This window comes from Enhydra lutris, unplaced genomic scaffold (assembly GCF_002288905.1).
Source record: "Enhydra lutris kenyoni isolate GAN:26980312 unplaced genomic scaffold, ASM228890v2 scaffoldscaffold41, whole genome shotgun sequence".
NCBI classification, from domain to species: Eukaryota; Metazoa; Chordata; class Mammalia; order Carnivora; family Mustelidae; genus Enhydra; species Enhydra lutris.
In genome coordinates, this window is record NW_019154125.1 from 6871227 (window position 1) to 6887635 (window position 16409).

The window sequence follows — 16409 nt, forward strand, 5'->3', positions numbered from 1 at the left end:
GTCACTGAAAATGTAACCTATATCCAAATCACAAGCTACGGCAAAACGTACTAGCAAATGTGCAAAAGATAAACATTAAAAATCTTTAACATAGTGACGTGATAGATAGTTATATGCTTGATCTTCCTAGAAAAATTCCTTAGTGGTAGCTTGACATTTTTTTTTTTTTGTGGGGGGTGAAAATAATCTAGTCTATGTTTACCAAATTCCCTTATTTACTCAAACTAAATGCACTAGTTTACACCCATTTGAAATCATCGATATGTTTTCTTTGAATATTGAATAACTAGGATAAAAACTATAAACCAGTTAAAAATAATTATCTTTTAGAGAATAGGAATATGAGATGGCTGAATTCCACTGATGTTATCAGTAGTTAAAAATCCATAATAATAGAAATAAAGATATAAGCCACTTACTAGTTTTAAACTCTAAGGAATATCCAAAATTAATACATAGGTATTTCCTAATTGAGACTTTAAAATGCATAGATAGAAAATAAGGGTGACTTATTTTACAGAAAATACTATAGAGTAATGTTATTAGGGAACACAGCTGGCAAAGAGTAGGAGAAGGCTAAGAACCAGTAAAATTAAAGTTACAAGGGTAAGCGTGTTATATAGTAAAATTCTGATCTTTTCACATGTAGTATTCATTCAGTGGCTGGTATTTACCGTTGGGTTTCAAATGAGATGTTTCTTTTTAGATGATAACAATTGAATAGTAGTGTCTTAGACTAGAAGGATTTTATCTGTCCCTCATTATGTGAGATAATTTATTTAAATGATTTTATTATTATTTTTGTCAAACTACACTTTATTTTTTCAATTTAAATTCAATTAACCAACATATAGTACATACTTAGTTTTCAGTGTAGTGTCAAATAATTTATCAGTTGCATATAATACCCAGTTATTATATTTTTATTTCATTTTATTTTTTTAAAAGATTTTAGTTATTTATTTGTGAAAGAGAGTGTGAGTGCACAAGTGGGGATGAGAGGGAGAAGCAGACTCCTCACTGAGCAGGGACCCTGACACAGTGCTCGACCCCAGAACCCTGGGATCAAGACATGAGCCAAAGGCAGATGCTGAACTTACTGAGCTACCCAGGCACCCCACCCAGTATTTTTAAATGACAAACTTATATTTTATTATTCAATTACCTTCTTTTCTTTTCTAGGAAGATGCTTTATAGTGTAAAAAAACACCTTGGGGTATTGGGATTGGATATAATAGCTAGAATGAAGCCATTATAGTTGGATATATAGTAGGAGTAAAATCTTAAATAAAAATTTGTAACCATGGGATATGGAAAATTTCTTTTTTTAATGTAGGAGTTTTGCTTTTATTAGTTCTTTGTTAAAAGAGCTGCTCTATTTTTGCAGTAAATTTTCTAGGGCCTCTACCTTTACTTAGCCTTTTGTCATCTTTACTTCTATTATTCTGGTCATTCTTCATTTTCTACAAAGCCAAATTAGGTGTCCTATCACAGCCTCAACACTAATTTGTATTTAGCTGTAAGAAAAGACTCCAAGGACCCATCTCTGCTCTGCCTGCCTCATTAGATCATGGGCTCAACCAATGTGGGGATTGTTCTTCCGAATCTCCCTATATCCAAGCTCTCTTGCTATGGCTGGCAGACAGCAGCTGCTCAATCAGCATGTGACAAGTGAATAGTGAATTCCCCCTACCCTTGAAAAATTCAGAATTTACATGTATGAGGTTGTTCTTCCTTCCAGATCAGTTTCCCCTGACTTCTTGTTTTTGTCTATGTTGCCAAGATCTTTCCAGACACTCCCACACAAGCCTTCAATTAGGCTGCTTACTGCCATCACCCTACTTCCTGCTGGGTCCCAGCCCCACCACATTACTTAGCACACAACATGCACTCAGCGAATGCTTGAGTAAATGAGAACATGCCGACATCTCATCTCTATGTCAGTACAATCAGCCTCCAAATGACCCCTATCTTCCCACCCAGTATCCTATTCAATTGCTTCTCCACCTACCTTAAAATATGTTGCTATTTTTGTGGTCTAGACTAGTCCAGGAGTGGTAAGCTGGGTTTATCTTTTGAGCCAATCCTGTAGGATGGTGTTGCTACCTAACATAAAGTATTAAGCAGGATTTGAGGTCTCATTAAGGCTCAGTGAGAAAGAGTGTGATGACTGGTGGTAGCTGTCATAGCTCGGGAAAGAAGGAATGGAGGCAGATGTACACCATGCATGCTAACTATGTTCATCTCTGACCTATAAGATAAACACTGTATTTATTAGCTTAAGAAATAAAAGCCTGAATTTTTGCCTGGTGGCTCATGATTCAGAGTTGCTTTTAATAATGTCTCTAGTTATTTACAGTTCCCAATATTTTGCTTCAGCAAAACTCATTGCTCTTCAGATAAGTCTTCCAACTTTTCATGCTGTAGAATGATCACATGTTGCCCTAACTTAGAATTTCCTTTAATCTCCTTACCTCCTTTCTTCTAAATGTAAATCTGTCCTTTTCCATAAAGCCTTCCCAGACCATTTTAATCTAGAACAATGTCTTCTGAAGTTCTATGGCAGAGGTAATCTGAGCTGTTCATTTGGCACTTAAGCACACACTATCTTGGGATTTTTCTGTATTTTTGTATCAACTATTAGATGCCTCTTTGGTATCAGTTTCCATTTCCTTCATTGTATCTTTAATGACATTTTAAGGGATTCTATATAGAATGCCTGGCACATATGAAGTCTGCTTATATATTATATGTAGTAATCTCCAAGGCTTGAGGGACTATGTACCCAACATATTTCCCCTTTATGCTGTAGGTGCTCATGACATATAGTTGGTTTGAATTAGAAAATGCTAATAGATATCTCTTGGTTCATTATGTGTTTTGCTCTGTGTTCTATGTTGTATTTATATCATCCCATTTCAGTCCTTGTAAAAATCTTATGAGGTGTATTAGAGTATCCAAGTTTTGCAGAAGATCTGAGGTTTGAAAATATTATCCAAGGTAAGTTATGCAGATAGTAATTGCTGGAGACTTGGTTCAAATGAAGGTCAGAAGTACTGAGAGCATCACTGGAAAAATTAATGGAAAAGCAAGCATGCCTCATTCTTAAATAAAACTCTATTACTCAGAAGAGCTGTCCCAGAGTCACTATTTCTGGTCACTGACTCTTGTGACAAATGACACCAGAGCTTCTGCATTTACAACCAACATTCTCAAATGCTCACAAAGCTGCTAGCAAAATGAAGCCATGGTTTTGTCATATGGCTCTAGTTTGAGAATTTCCACCTCTGGAATGCAAGCTGTGGAAAGCAGGGGATGGATTGCGATATAACTATTCCAAGAAATAACTATTCTATTTGTCCATTATTCTGCTAGGATTAAATAGCTCCCAAGCTCTTCATATAGGGTTGGATGGATATCTGGGGTGGGGGGGGTCCGCCAATTTCGCTTAGACCCTTTGGAACATATCCAAGTCAGATGGAATCTTTGAAAAGACCATAGATCCCTGAGGGTATTCAGAATATCCTCTCTCTTTCTAGTTAACTTCAGGCTTTCTGGGATGAGATTTAAAAAAAAAAAAAAACTCTAAAAGACCTTATAGAACAAAAATAAGAATGGACAAGACAAGAAGGCCAACAGTTTCACTCAAGTGGCTGCGGGATGCCCCCAGCTTGGGAAGGTGTAGCCATCATAGTTCCCCACTGGGGGGCACCAAAATGATGCCTCTGTTTTCTCTTCTTTCTCATGGCAAGAATTATTTTACAATGAGATGAAAAGAATTCCATACGCAATTATTTTAGTAGGAGGACAAGTTGGTAATGGTTTATATTTATCATTCACTCACACAGCCTGCTTTTAATGCTTGCAATCTCTCTATTAATGAACTAGAAATTGGCTGCTTCCAAGAAGAGGTAATGTCCTTCTGATGGATAGTGCATTGGACTAGGAGTCAGCGGACCGGGGTGCCAAAACAGAATCATAGTTAGAAGTGACGGTAGGGGTCATAATCTGACCTCTTACTAATTCACGAATAGCCTCTACAATGCCCTTGACAAGTGATCATCCACTTCCAGTTCAGGAGGACCACTGGGTAATTGTGTGTTAGGCAAAGCACTTAGCAAGTACATTACAGAATCACAGGATGATTAAGCAGGAATGGACCTTGGAGATGGGCTAGTCACCCCCTTCTCTCTGAGATGAGGGCCGGCAAGGTTAAGTGACTTACCTCTGAAGGTTAGCAGTACGGGTAGAACTAAGTGTCCTGCTGCCTGAGTCAGAAGGATCACTCCACCATAATTCCTCAGTTGGTTAAACGGGCGTATTAACAACTGTTCTTGGATGTCAGATCTCTCGGGAAAACGACTGCAAACTGAAGATACGGTCGTCGGCTCTTCCAGATTCGGAATTAAGGCAGAATCTAGAGGATGGAGAAGGGGCCAGCTAGAAGTTAATTCAAATCAAGCAGCACATCCTATATTCAACTGTTATTATGCGTAAGAATAATACCATTTGCTTGAGGACCACTTTCAGGGAGGCTGATTGCAGCATCCAGCAGATTTGAACAAGAAATATTTATCTTCCTAATGATCTCGACTTGCCCTCAGGATTAGAGAAGTTCACTGGGTAATCTAAACCTATTCATTCAGATTTCACTTTTTAATCCATTTTGTCAGGCTTATCTCTAAGATATAAGTAACTTTTGAAATGCGTCCATCTCCTCCTCAAACTGTGTTACTTTCAGCCTTAGCGTCTTCTTTGAACAGCTTGAGGACTAATTTGAATCACACTTCACTTGTGGGGGTTCAGAAAGTATGTGATACCTTAGGGAGTTGCCTTACAGGATTTTTAAGATGTTTTAAAATGAAGTACCTCTAAATTCTTTAAATTGCATATGGTTTAATCTAGAAAAGGACAATTGAAGCCTTCATTAAAATAGATTTATTCCAATTTCATATGTGAAAAATAAATTTTCCTGAGATAACTTGGTATATGTCTCTCCAGATTGTAGCATTTCCCTACTTTCTAAATTAAATGTTGCTGTATGTGAATCTTGGCTTCATGGTGGCATATATTAGAAGGCTTAGTCATCATTATTGTAAATATCTCAGTATTGAGTCAGGTTTCATTGGAGCTTAGAAATAACTTTCTTTTTCTTTTTCTCTTTTTCATTTTCACCTCTCATCTTTCTCTGCACTCCTCCCTTAGGTTTGCTTTGCTGTTTTCTCTTTCTTTTGCTGATTTCAGCCTTTGTCAAGAACACAAAACTTTCTTGCAAGGTTTCAGAACCTAGTATTCTCTGTCTTGAGTGAAAGGGACAGTTTTGAGCCTTTCTGTAGGAGGAAGGAAGGAACCTTTCCTACTCCGTAGGAAGCAAGTTGTGTTTACTACATCATTTAATATTTCTAAAACCTTATAAGGTAAGTTTCAAAGATCCACATGAGGAGAAAACTTCAAAGAGATCCTGTATTTTATCTGAAGTCACAAAAAGAGTAAATGGTAGAGCTGGGCCAGATTGAAATCTGGGCCTCTCTTAAACCAAAATTTATGCCATTCCCATCACATCCCATGAACACAATTTAGGTCAACAACGGACCTTCTTTAACAAAACAAAACAAAACAAAACAAAACAAACAACAACAAAAAGCACACTTGTCTTGTTATTTGCTGTGAGTAAAACAAAGCTTACCTGGGGCCACTTTGCATTTCCTTTTTCATAAAGCAGCCCCATTTCTCGAGTCATCGAAAGAGCATTTTTTTGCTTCCTGGCTTCTCCTTTTGGTCTTATGGAAAGCATGATCATTGCTAACACCACCAAAAAACGCTATTATCTGTGCTGTGGTCATTTGGTGTAAGTAAGGACAAAATCAAGATTTCAATCTATGGCATGTTCGGCTTCACTCTGAGAATCATTGTTCCTTAGCTTAGAACTGCATACGTAACCCAGCCAACTATCTCATCTTGTTCTTATTATAAGTAAAAACTGGGGTCCAGGAGATGTTCCAGATGTCCCAGCACGTGCCAATTGTCATTACTATAAAATTGTTTGGGGAAAAATAATTCTAAATATATATCATATTGATAATGGACAACAGATTTCCTTTGAACATGTATTCTGGTACACATTTAATTCTACCTTTTTTCCATTCATTTGTTCAGCAAATGTTCTTGGGACCTAGAGCTAACTTTGAATCCTGAAGGGAGAATTCCAATTTGGGCAAGTTACAAGGCCATTTTCTCACCTACAAAAACATGACACATAATAAAATAATGTCTGAAATTAGCACTATGCTTAGCACATAGTGAATTCTAATTAATGGGGGCTGTTTCAACTTTATCTCTTCACATATTGTAGATCATATGCACTCTAAAGACAAGGCACGTGTATGAACCACTGTTGTAACTTCTAGGACCTTCAACACAGTAGGCACTGAGGCATCAAATGGTTCATGGTTTTCTACTCTGCCACATTGGTGGGAACGATAAAGCACAAGGATTCTACAATCCAACTCTGCAAACTGTAATGGAAATTTATCAACATTGATTAGTTTATTGAGAAGTATATAATTACTTAATTCTATCCAATATAGGCAGCCACTTTAAACAAGCCAAGTACTTTATCTTCTTTCTTCTTATAGCAAATTGGAGAATGTCTAAACATGTTTATAGAAGGACAAAAGATATTTTGGTGGATGACTTCTAGTCTGCTTGGCCCTTAAAGAAGATGAATGAAAAAGAGGAGGTTCTTACTTGGAAGTCTCTGATATCTGACATAATTTTGAGATAGAAAGGGCTCTAATTTGCTGTTCCACTGTGATCTCAGCTAGAAAAGGATGTGGTTAGAGCACAAAATGTAATACAAAATAAAATGGGTAAGGTATTTCAAGTCGGAGCCACTATTAAATTATTTAAGGCTGTACTGAGTGAGGGACAGGGACTTACATTCTGGAAGATATTGTTAATAAGGAGTATTATCCTGCTCAGCTGGAAATTTCTGGAAGTGTATCTGGGTGAACTGATTCTGAGTCCCCTCCTCTGGGAAAGATCCTATGGGTCATTGCCTGTCGCATGGCTGGAGGGAACCAAGATGGCAGCCACACACAAATTCTCCAGGGCCTATCTGTAGGCAAACTGTCTTTTACCTACAGTCATGGGCTGAACTTGCTTTAATGCAGACATCATAGACTACAGTATATGCCCTTTTGGCATTTTTCCATCAATCATTTGGAAACTATCAGGCTAGGCTGTTTCATTTCCTATTGTAGGAAACAGTAGACATTTTCTCTGCCTTGCATGTAACTATATTGGTGGGAGGGCATTTTGTACAGAAAGTATACTGAATTCTTTTTCTTTCTTTTAAAGAGATTTCACTGAAGTCCAAAGAGGAATAATTGGTAGGTTTTCTTTTTGCCTGTCTTAAGGGAGAAAAATGCTCTATCCTATTTTAAAGACCTATAAAAAGCACAGCTAATAAAAAGAAGGTGGGAGAAAAATAATAATAATGAAAGCACTAACTTCTGAACTTTTGCAGAAGCCTATATGTTAGAAGAAAGGAAATGATTCAGAAGAGCTCTTTGATAGTTTTTTCCACTACAGCAAAGTACAGCCTTGCTTGTCAGCCCATCTGTATTTTCCCTTCATCTAATAAACTGGCTAGGCCAGAGCTGCAAAGGAACATTATAATATTGACAATATTGTTGAGAAACCACATGCTTTAGGATGAATTAACTTTTGCTACACTGCTGAACACATGAAGAAAAACTGGCTTGACAGAATGGACTTGAACCCATTTTTGCTGCAGGAGCTCAATGCAGCAATTGAAATGAATAGGACTCCTCAAAAGACCCTAGTGCTTTTGTCTTCAGTGAAGAAGCTCCTCTTGGCATATCCTTAGGCTGTACTCTATCTCTGATGCTTCAAGAAATATCTGGTAGACCTTGGACATACCTGAATGAAATTGCAAAGAAAATTTGCCAAATAAGCAAGTTACGCAAGCACTGGAGAGGTTGACTTATTGGCAATAGTGCAAAAACTGAAAATGATGTAACTTGATGTCCTTATTGATTACATAATAGTGTTCACATGTAACAGCACAACAGTGCACTTTCCACCAGCTTCTCAGGGCACTAGCTACAGACAGATTGCACTCTTACAGTGATTTTCTATCCCACACCTCTCAGGATATCTGATAAGTAGAACACACGGGTATTGGCTTGTGCCCTATCTTTTCTGCTTTACCTCTTCTCCCATTTTAGTTTCACAAGATTGCTCCCCAACTCCCGTCTTCCTTCTGTTCCCATGTGGACTTAGAGCTCCCTTAGCCAAGTTACTTAATACCAGACCTACAGAAATATGTATTTATGTACACATATGAAAATACTATAGTAACTAGTAATAAAACCCATAAGAATACATAAAAATAGAAACATCGTAGTAACTTTGGGTTACTGTGCAAGGCGTTTTGTATGTATTATCTCTTGGGCTGAGCAGATTAACCACTAAGTTTCTAGTTCTAGAAGTGGAACTGGAAGAAGATTCATTTCTCTCTAAATGAGTGGACCTTCGCACCAAGATCACAAACACACACAGTATGAGTAGAATACAGTCTAAATCTAAAGTCAGCTCCTGTCCTTCTAAGACCAGAGAGAGGAAGGGAGCAAGTAGAGGAATAGTCACAAATACTAGGAGAATTGGGGTTGCAGTTCCCTCCTCTTTCAGATGCATGCCCCAAAAGATATTGCCGTTTGGGGAGCCAATACTCCCTCCAAGAAGATAGTCCTATTTTACTCTCTTGGAGGAGGGGAAAATCACTCCTATTCTGGATCTACAGGTGCAAGGTCAGCAGCATGGATTAGGGCCATGCATAATGCATTGAGCAGCCCTGGAGAGATGGCCAAAGTATCCTTCTTATGGGGCCAATTGGCTTAGAGAACAGCAATAGAGAGTGGTCAGGTAATCAGGCCTGGGATGCCCTGTTTCTAATGAGTCACCAATTTTTTTGAAATGTGCAACGTAAAGTTATCTTTCAATCATGGAATGAATACCTTTTCTCAAAGTGCAGCCTTACAACTGAGTTGCATGATCTGACTTTATGTCTAAGGCTTCCAGACATTAGCTAATTTAGGGCATGTGCAGGTGATAAAAGAAATGTTCATTACAGTGGGCCATAGCCCTAAAAGCAGTCATCTCAGGAAACCCCTCAAAAAAAGCTCTAAGACTACACATTATCTGCATTTCCTTAAAGCTGCCCTGGCCTACTTGAATCATCAGGGTGAAAAGTGATCCTAAAACTAGGATTTCAAGGCTTCGCTCCTACAACCTGGGTCATCACCCCTGAAATCCCTTCCTCTTCATTACACTGTCCCCTAACCCTGTCTTCTTTTAATTTGCACATGGACTGGCTGGGTGCTGCCAAGAATATTCATACAGAGCTTGAAGAATTTATATTTCCTGCTACTAAACCTGCCGCATCCTCTTGTCTCCATCCACCAATGCCAAGGGCTCAGCTCTCAGGAGCTCCAGCACTGCAGCTCTCCCTACCTTTGTTCTCTGCTCCCATCCCCCCACCCCAATTTTCCTTGTTCTCTTCCTACCCCGACCCTACACCATTCCCAGTGGATGGTCTTTACTTGGTAGAAAACAAATCACCCTCTCCGGATTCCCCAATGGCAACTGAAACAAACATTAATCATTTAAAATGGGGGGGAAACTATGAAATCAGTGTTTTGAAGAACAAAAAATGAATTAACTTTTTTGAAAGGAACTCAGACTCAATTGGTGATTTGAGGCTCTGCTTTCTGACAGGGAAAATCCATTGAGAAGAAACCTTGTGGAAGTAGTAGAAGGAATCAAAGTCTCCAACTCCTTTAAGAAGATATGGAGGTAAACATTTTATGCTGGGTTACAGTAGTAAGATGGGTTGGTCACAAAGACATACTTTAGCATCAGACAGCGCGAGGCTCAAAGCCATGTCCCTCATGGCTATTTACCAAGGTATGGGCTTTTGCAAGTTATCTAACTTCTATAATTATCAGATTTTTGGTTTCTGTTTTTGTCATCTACAGAGTAAGACCTAGCATTAGTTACTTCTTTAGAGATGTTTAAAGATTAACAAAAGCATGTACATAAACTCCTAACACAATGTCTGGCTCATGGTAAATTACCAAGAAATGTTATTGTCTTTATCTCCTTATTCTGATGGATATTACACTCAGGTCCATCAACATTCATCAGCCTTTGAAAGCTACTGGATTTAAACTTTATCTGAGCCAACTCTGTTTCCACCAGTGTAGTCAGAGCTCCCTTTAATGAGAATCTGATCAGTCTTCCTCTGTGACTTCCATTTACCACATTGAAAAGCAACATCAGAAGGAAGCAATTTTTACATGTTTCTTATTTGGTGACACTTGTCCATTGCTCTACAAAGCACTAATGAGCTTGGTGTACCACTAATAGCTGGAAATAATTTATAAAAGGAACCTAATGGAAAGGAAGTGTGTCTTCAAGTCCTGTGCATTTTTCTGACTGCCAGTTGGGACTCATCTATGATCTTTTGTGAAAAATGGTTTATATCAAAGAAGTAAGAGTAGTTTCCAGTGCCGTAAAATCCCGAATGAGGTCATCACTGAAAGTCTCAACTCTTTGAAAGTTACTGGCTATGTTTCTTCATGGCTTCTAAATTGTATTGCATGAGAAAAGAAACCTCAAGAATGTATAGGCTTTGTTGTCTATTGGGGAAAAAAAAATCAGAGGCAATAGATTTCTTCAACCTTTCTGAGCTTTATCCAAGATAACGGAAAATTCCTCAATGCAATTCTTTATTAGTTCTTCAAGAACTGAATGAAATGTTCATTGACAATTTACATTTGTAATAGAATATTAGATAGAATTCAAAGAGGTCTTTATGATCATCTAGTCAAATGTCCTCACATTACCGATGACAAAACCGAGAGTAGATGGAGGGGTTGTGATCTGCCCAAGGTGGCCCTTAGTGGGTAAGAAGGTCTTACTCAAATTCCCCATGTGACACCAACTATTTTCATGCTGACTGCCATCTACTTGACTGCAATACAGCATACAATGTTTAGTGCCTTATCTTAAAGCAACAGAAGACTTCCATTCCTTCCACTATTTCCACAAAGTTTGTTTCAGTCCAGGTTTTCCCTGCCAGAAAGCAGAGCTGGAAATCCCCACCAGTTCAGTCTGAGATTCTTTTAGACAAGTTAATTTCCTTTTTTGTTCTTCAAAACCTACTGATTTCTTAATTTCCTCCCATTTAAACAATTACTGTTCATTCCACTTGCCACTGGAAAAACTAGACTGCGTGATTTGTCTAAAGCTACCCAGTAAGGACTGTTTTTTAGGCTTTGCCACATGGTACCTTGAAGGATCTTTAAATTGTAGCTTCTATACATCAAATACTTCAGGTAGAGCACGCATCTACCAATCTATTTGATCTGTCTTGTGCTTTTAGATTTTATTCACTTATGTATCAGCTGGGGATCAGTTAGAGAGTGTATAAACTCACTGAGCAAGGAGACTCGTATTATTTTGAAGGACATGTCATGCTCAAGCCATAGATGTGAGAAAAAGAAATGCAGGTACATTTTAGCAATAACATTTATATTGTTTTTTGTTTTTGAGAAGTTGATGTCATTTCTAGGAACTCAATAATCATCCTGTTATTTTTATTTATCGACTCTGAATTGGAGAAAACTTTTGCTCATTTTAATAATTATTATCATTGTCAATAAAAACTTGTACTCACGTAGCTATGAGATTCTAAGTAGTTTTGCCTTCTGTGAGTTCATTTGTTTTACTAAGCAAGCATAACTCGTAACTGTGTTTCAGTAAATCTTATTTTCAGGTAGGTCATTTCTTAATTGATAATTCAACCATTCCCATAATGTCACTTGTATACTTTTTCCAACATTAAAAAATTACAGCTGGAGAAGGGTGCATTTCTAGGTGACAATAGAATGGTTAGCTGTATTGGCAAATCTAATGTCTGGGTTCGGCTTTACTTTGAAGATTGCATCTCCAGCTGTAACCTTCTCTATTCTTTAGTCCTCCAAATGCCGACAATATATGTCTAGTTTGTTATCTGGCCGATACTTCAGAATAAACACTGTAGATTCAAAATCAATTTTTTTAACCTTCTAAGTTACTTTTCTTTCTTCTGAATTTCCTATTTCTCTTAATGACACCATCTTTCTCTCAGACACAGAATTGAAATGAAGTCATTACTACCCCAATGTAGTAAACTGTCTAAGCCTGCTGACTTCAGGCAGGCTCCCTGATTTTGAATCTTAGCTTCGCCAGTTACTAAGATGAAGAATGTGACCAATATATCAACACATGGTGTATATTGTACTGTAGGTATTTGTGGCTTTGATTTCCCATTCTCAACTATGAATGCCATAAGGACAATGAGTAAGCCTTATCTTACAGCATTCATGTCGCACAGTGTTGTACACTTGATAAAAGCTTCGTAATATATGAATAACAAAATGAAAATACGGATGAATAGTAGAATCTAAAACTTGAAATGGAAACCAAATTTTCTATGTATTCCTCTGTCAATTGAATCATCTCTCCAAGTTACCAGAAATGTGATAATCAATGAAATCCTACCCTGAGAAGACATTCTGAAATAGTGCTCATCCTTAGACAAGATATTTTTAAATGATCTCGTTGGCAAGCTTAACTTTGGAAACTGGCAGATATGATTAACAATGGTAATAAAATTATAACAGGAATTTGATTTCACAAAGGAAATAGTTACTTTCATTGACAGAAATTATTAGCATTGAAAACAGAATTCAGTATCATGAAAAAGTTTTATATGAAAATTTTATCAATGATAAAACTTGTTTACTTTGAGGGCTTTTGAATACCTTGGAGTGCAAAGTGATCGAAATGAAAAATAAGTGAATAACTGTATTTTTCATATATATGAGGATTACTAACATCACCGCCTGAATGCATTGATATCATGAGAAGTAAGAGTAATAGAAGCTGGTCACAAAGAAGATATGTCACCCTTTTCTTCATTTTTGGAAAGTGTCTAAGAATTCAAACCTGGTTCATTTCTGAGTAGATAAAAGCTTTCCTCTTCCTTTTGTCTCTTGTTATTGTTATTTAATTAACTCTTTAATTAAAAAATATTTATTGATTGTTTTCTACGTATAAAAGAGTATACTAGAAGCTGGTTGTAAAAGAATGCATATATAATAAGAAAGATTGTAGGGCTCCTGGGTGGATTAGTTGGCTAAGTGTCCACTTTCCACTCAGGTCACGATCTGGGATTCAGGGATCGAGTCCTGTGTTGGGCCCCTGGCTTACTGGGGAGTCTGCTCCTCCTTCTCCCTCTGGTCCCCCCCCCCCCCCCCCCCTCCCCCCCCCCCCCCCCCCGTTGTGCCTGTGTGCTCTCTCTCTCGCAAAAATAAATACATAAAATCTCTAAAAAAATAGTCAAGATTGTATATTATACATACATATATAAAACATATATAAAATATGCATATATATGTAATAAAGTATATACATATACACATATGATAGGAGAGTTTGAACAATTAAAATTATTTCTAAAACCGCTTTATTTATTTGCTTATCTTTAAAAGATTTTATTTATTTATTTGACAAAGAGAGACACAGGAGGAAGGGAACACAAGCTGGGGGAGTGGGAGAGGGAGAAGCAGACTTCTGCTGAGCAGGGAGCCTGATGCGGGCCCATCCCAGGACCAGGGATCATGACCTGAGCTGAAGGCCAGCATTTAATGACTGAGCCACCCAGGCACCCCCAAAAACACTCCAGGAAAAAAAAAAAAGATCATACTACACTTGTTATTATTAACAGACAGTGAGCATACTTTTTTTTTTTTTTTTAAGATTTTATTTATTTATTTGGCAGAGAGATAGAAAACAGAAGTAGGCAGAGCAGCAGGCAGAGGCAGAAGGAGAAGCTGGCTTCCCACGGAGCAGGGAGCTGGATTTGGGGCTGGATCCTGGAACCAAAAGGTCATGACCTGAGCCTAAGCCAGCTGCTTAACCGACTGAGCCACCCAGGACAGTGATCACTCTGATACTGGCATTAGAAATGACGCTAGAATCCATTAGAAAACGAAAATATATTCGAGTAATCAACAGCAATTCATCTGCCACCTTCTCGGTGTTGTGAGGCAGAAAAGATGAAAAACTTACCCTCAAGTTCATAGAATCGCAGGAGAGATAATGCACGTATGCTGCAAGGTGTCGTACGCCCAAGTCACGCGCGAGTCATGAATTCCACGTTAGGGTGGTTGGAAGGAGCGCCGACAGAGGACGGATCTCTGGCCTGAGAAAGAGTCACGGAAAAGTAAAGGCTTCAAGACGTCACACTTGTCAGGGGCGCGGAGACTGCCCGCAGAGAGTACAGCCTGCGCTTCATACGTCTGGAAGCTCTGGACCAGAACGGGTCCGTGAAAGGCCAATCCAAGTTCGTATTCGATACAAATGAAAAGGTCAGTTTCTATTCACAGGTAAACCTGACAGGATTTTAGGGCTGATGTGGGGGATTGCTCAGGCTGGGGCTCCTGTCCCTTGTGCTCCTGGGGGCAGGCGTCGAGCCAGTCCTCTTGCTGTGACTGCGGATTTTGGCTGCAACAATGATCTTGGGAATTATATTTCTTACTCAACAAACTAAACAGCAGTTTGGAACAATAGCCATCGAATTTTAAAATGCTGATTTAAAACAGATTGCCCTCAACTTTCCATAGTGGGGTCTGATTGGTCTTCATGGATGTTTTTTGTTTTCGTTTTTGTTTTTTTAAATCACGGCCTAATAACCCACATATCCAAATGCTTAGTTCTTTGTGAACAGAAATTGCAACTAACAGTAGGTTAGGCTTGGAATGATGAAAAAAATACAACAGGAGTACATAATCATATATAGACATTCCAGTTTCTTTAATCTTTCTATTAATTTTGTGCTGGGTCATTCTCATGGATTCATGTTTACTCCAGACCTTGGTTTATTATTTATTATAAAAATTCTATTAACTCATTGTATCATGACCTAATTTTAAAATGTACCTAGAAAGTATCAAGGACTGGTATTACCTCCGTAATTGTATCTTTGTACTTTAATAAGTGGTATGAGGTTCATTATGATTTCTACATTGTCCTATTTATATTCTGATCAAATATTTTTTTTATCTCCAAGTATTCCAATGGTGAAGAGACATACACTGTTCATGTGGTTTCATTTAAATTATTTTGTTTTGTTTTAAAAGATACTGTGTTGCTTTTCACCTTCTTTGAGCCAGATTTACAGCATATTTTTCCAACATTTTCTCTATATATCCTTCAAACCATGTAATGAATCCGAAGTTTATCCTGCTAACAGAGTACAAATCTTTGTTGGAAATCCTCTTTATCTGTAAGTGCTCCTGAAATTTTAGGTGGAATTTTAAGTAAAGCTTCTACATTGCAAAAATGGGGAAATTTACTTAAAAAAAAATCCTCATAGGAGATGTAGGCACACTGCTATAGGCTGGTTGCGCGGGGCACATAGGATGAAACAAGGATCTGATACAGTACAAAGAATCACTGGGTTCTTCTTAACACGCATACACACACACACACACACACATACACACCCTTCCTGTATTTACTCTTGATTTGTGGAATCATAATCTCTTAGTGAAGCCCTGGGAATGTGTACATAGCGTTTTGTGTACTCTTCATCTGGCTTCCTCTAATAGTGACATTTTGTACAGCTGTAGAAACAACATTAAAACCAGGAAACTTGACATTGGTATGTTGCTGTTAACTAGACAGCAGGCCGTATCCAGTTTTTATCATTTTTAAACCTGCAATCATTTGTGTGTGTGTCCGTGTACTTGTGTATACGTGTGGTTTTATGCATATGCGTGGTATTTTACATTTTTGATAAGCTCTCCAGGTGAGTTATAATCAGATATGGTATATACGTACTGATTTTATGCAATTATTCACAAACAACACTGAAGAATTACGTGGTGGCTTTTTAGAACTACAACCCCCCAGGCCCTCATTTAGGAGGTCTGGGATTGGGCTGAAGGATTTGCATTTGAACAAACACCCTGGGGATTTTGAGGCTGCTTTTCTGCAAACCAAATTTGAGAAGACCTGATGGTCCTGTGCTGCAGGTGGGACTGGTCCTCAGTGGAGAGACATTCATGGAGGGAAGCGTGCTGTAACAGCAATGGAGCGTGATTCCTTATGAAAGAGAAAAACGAGGACAGCTTTTTTTTTTTTTTTTTTTTTTAAATAATTACCTATATCAAGTAGTGCACTTTGGTTCATGAGCCACTCTGGTGCTCAACTTCTCCATCTATAAAATAAAATGAATGCGTCATATAATTTAAGTCCCTTGAGTCTCTAAGATC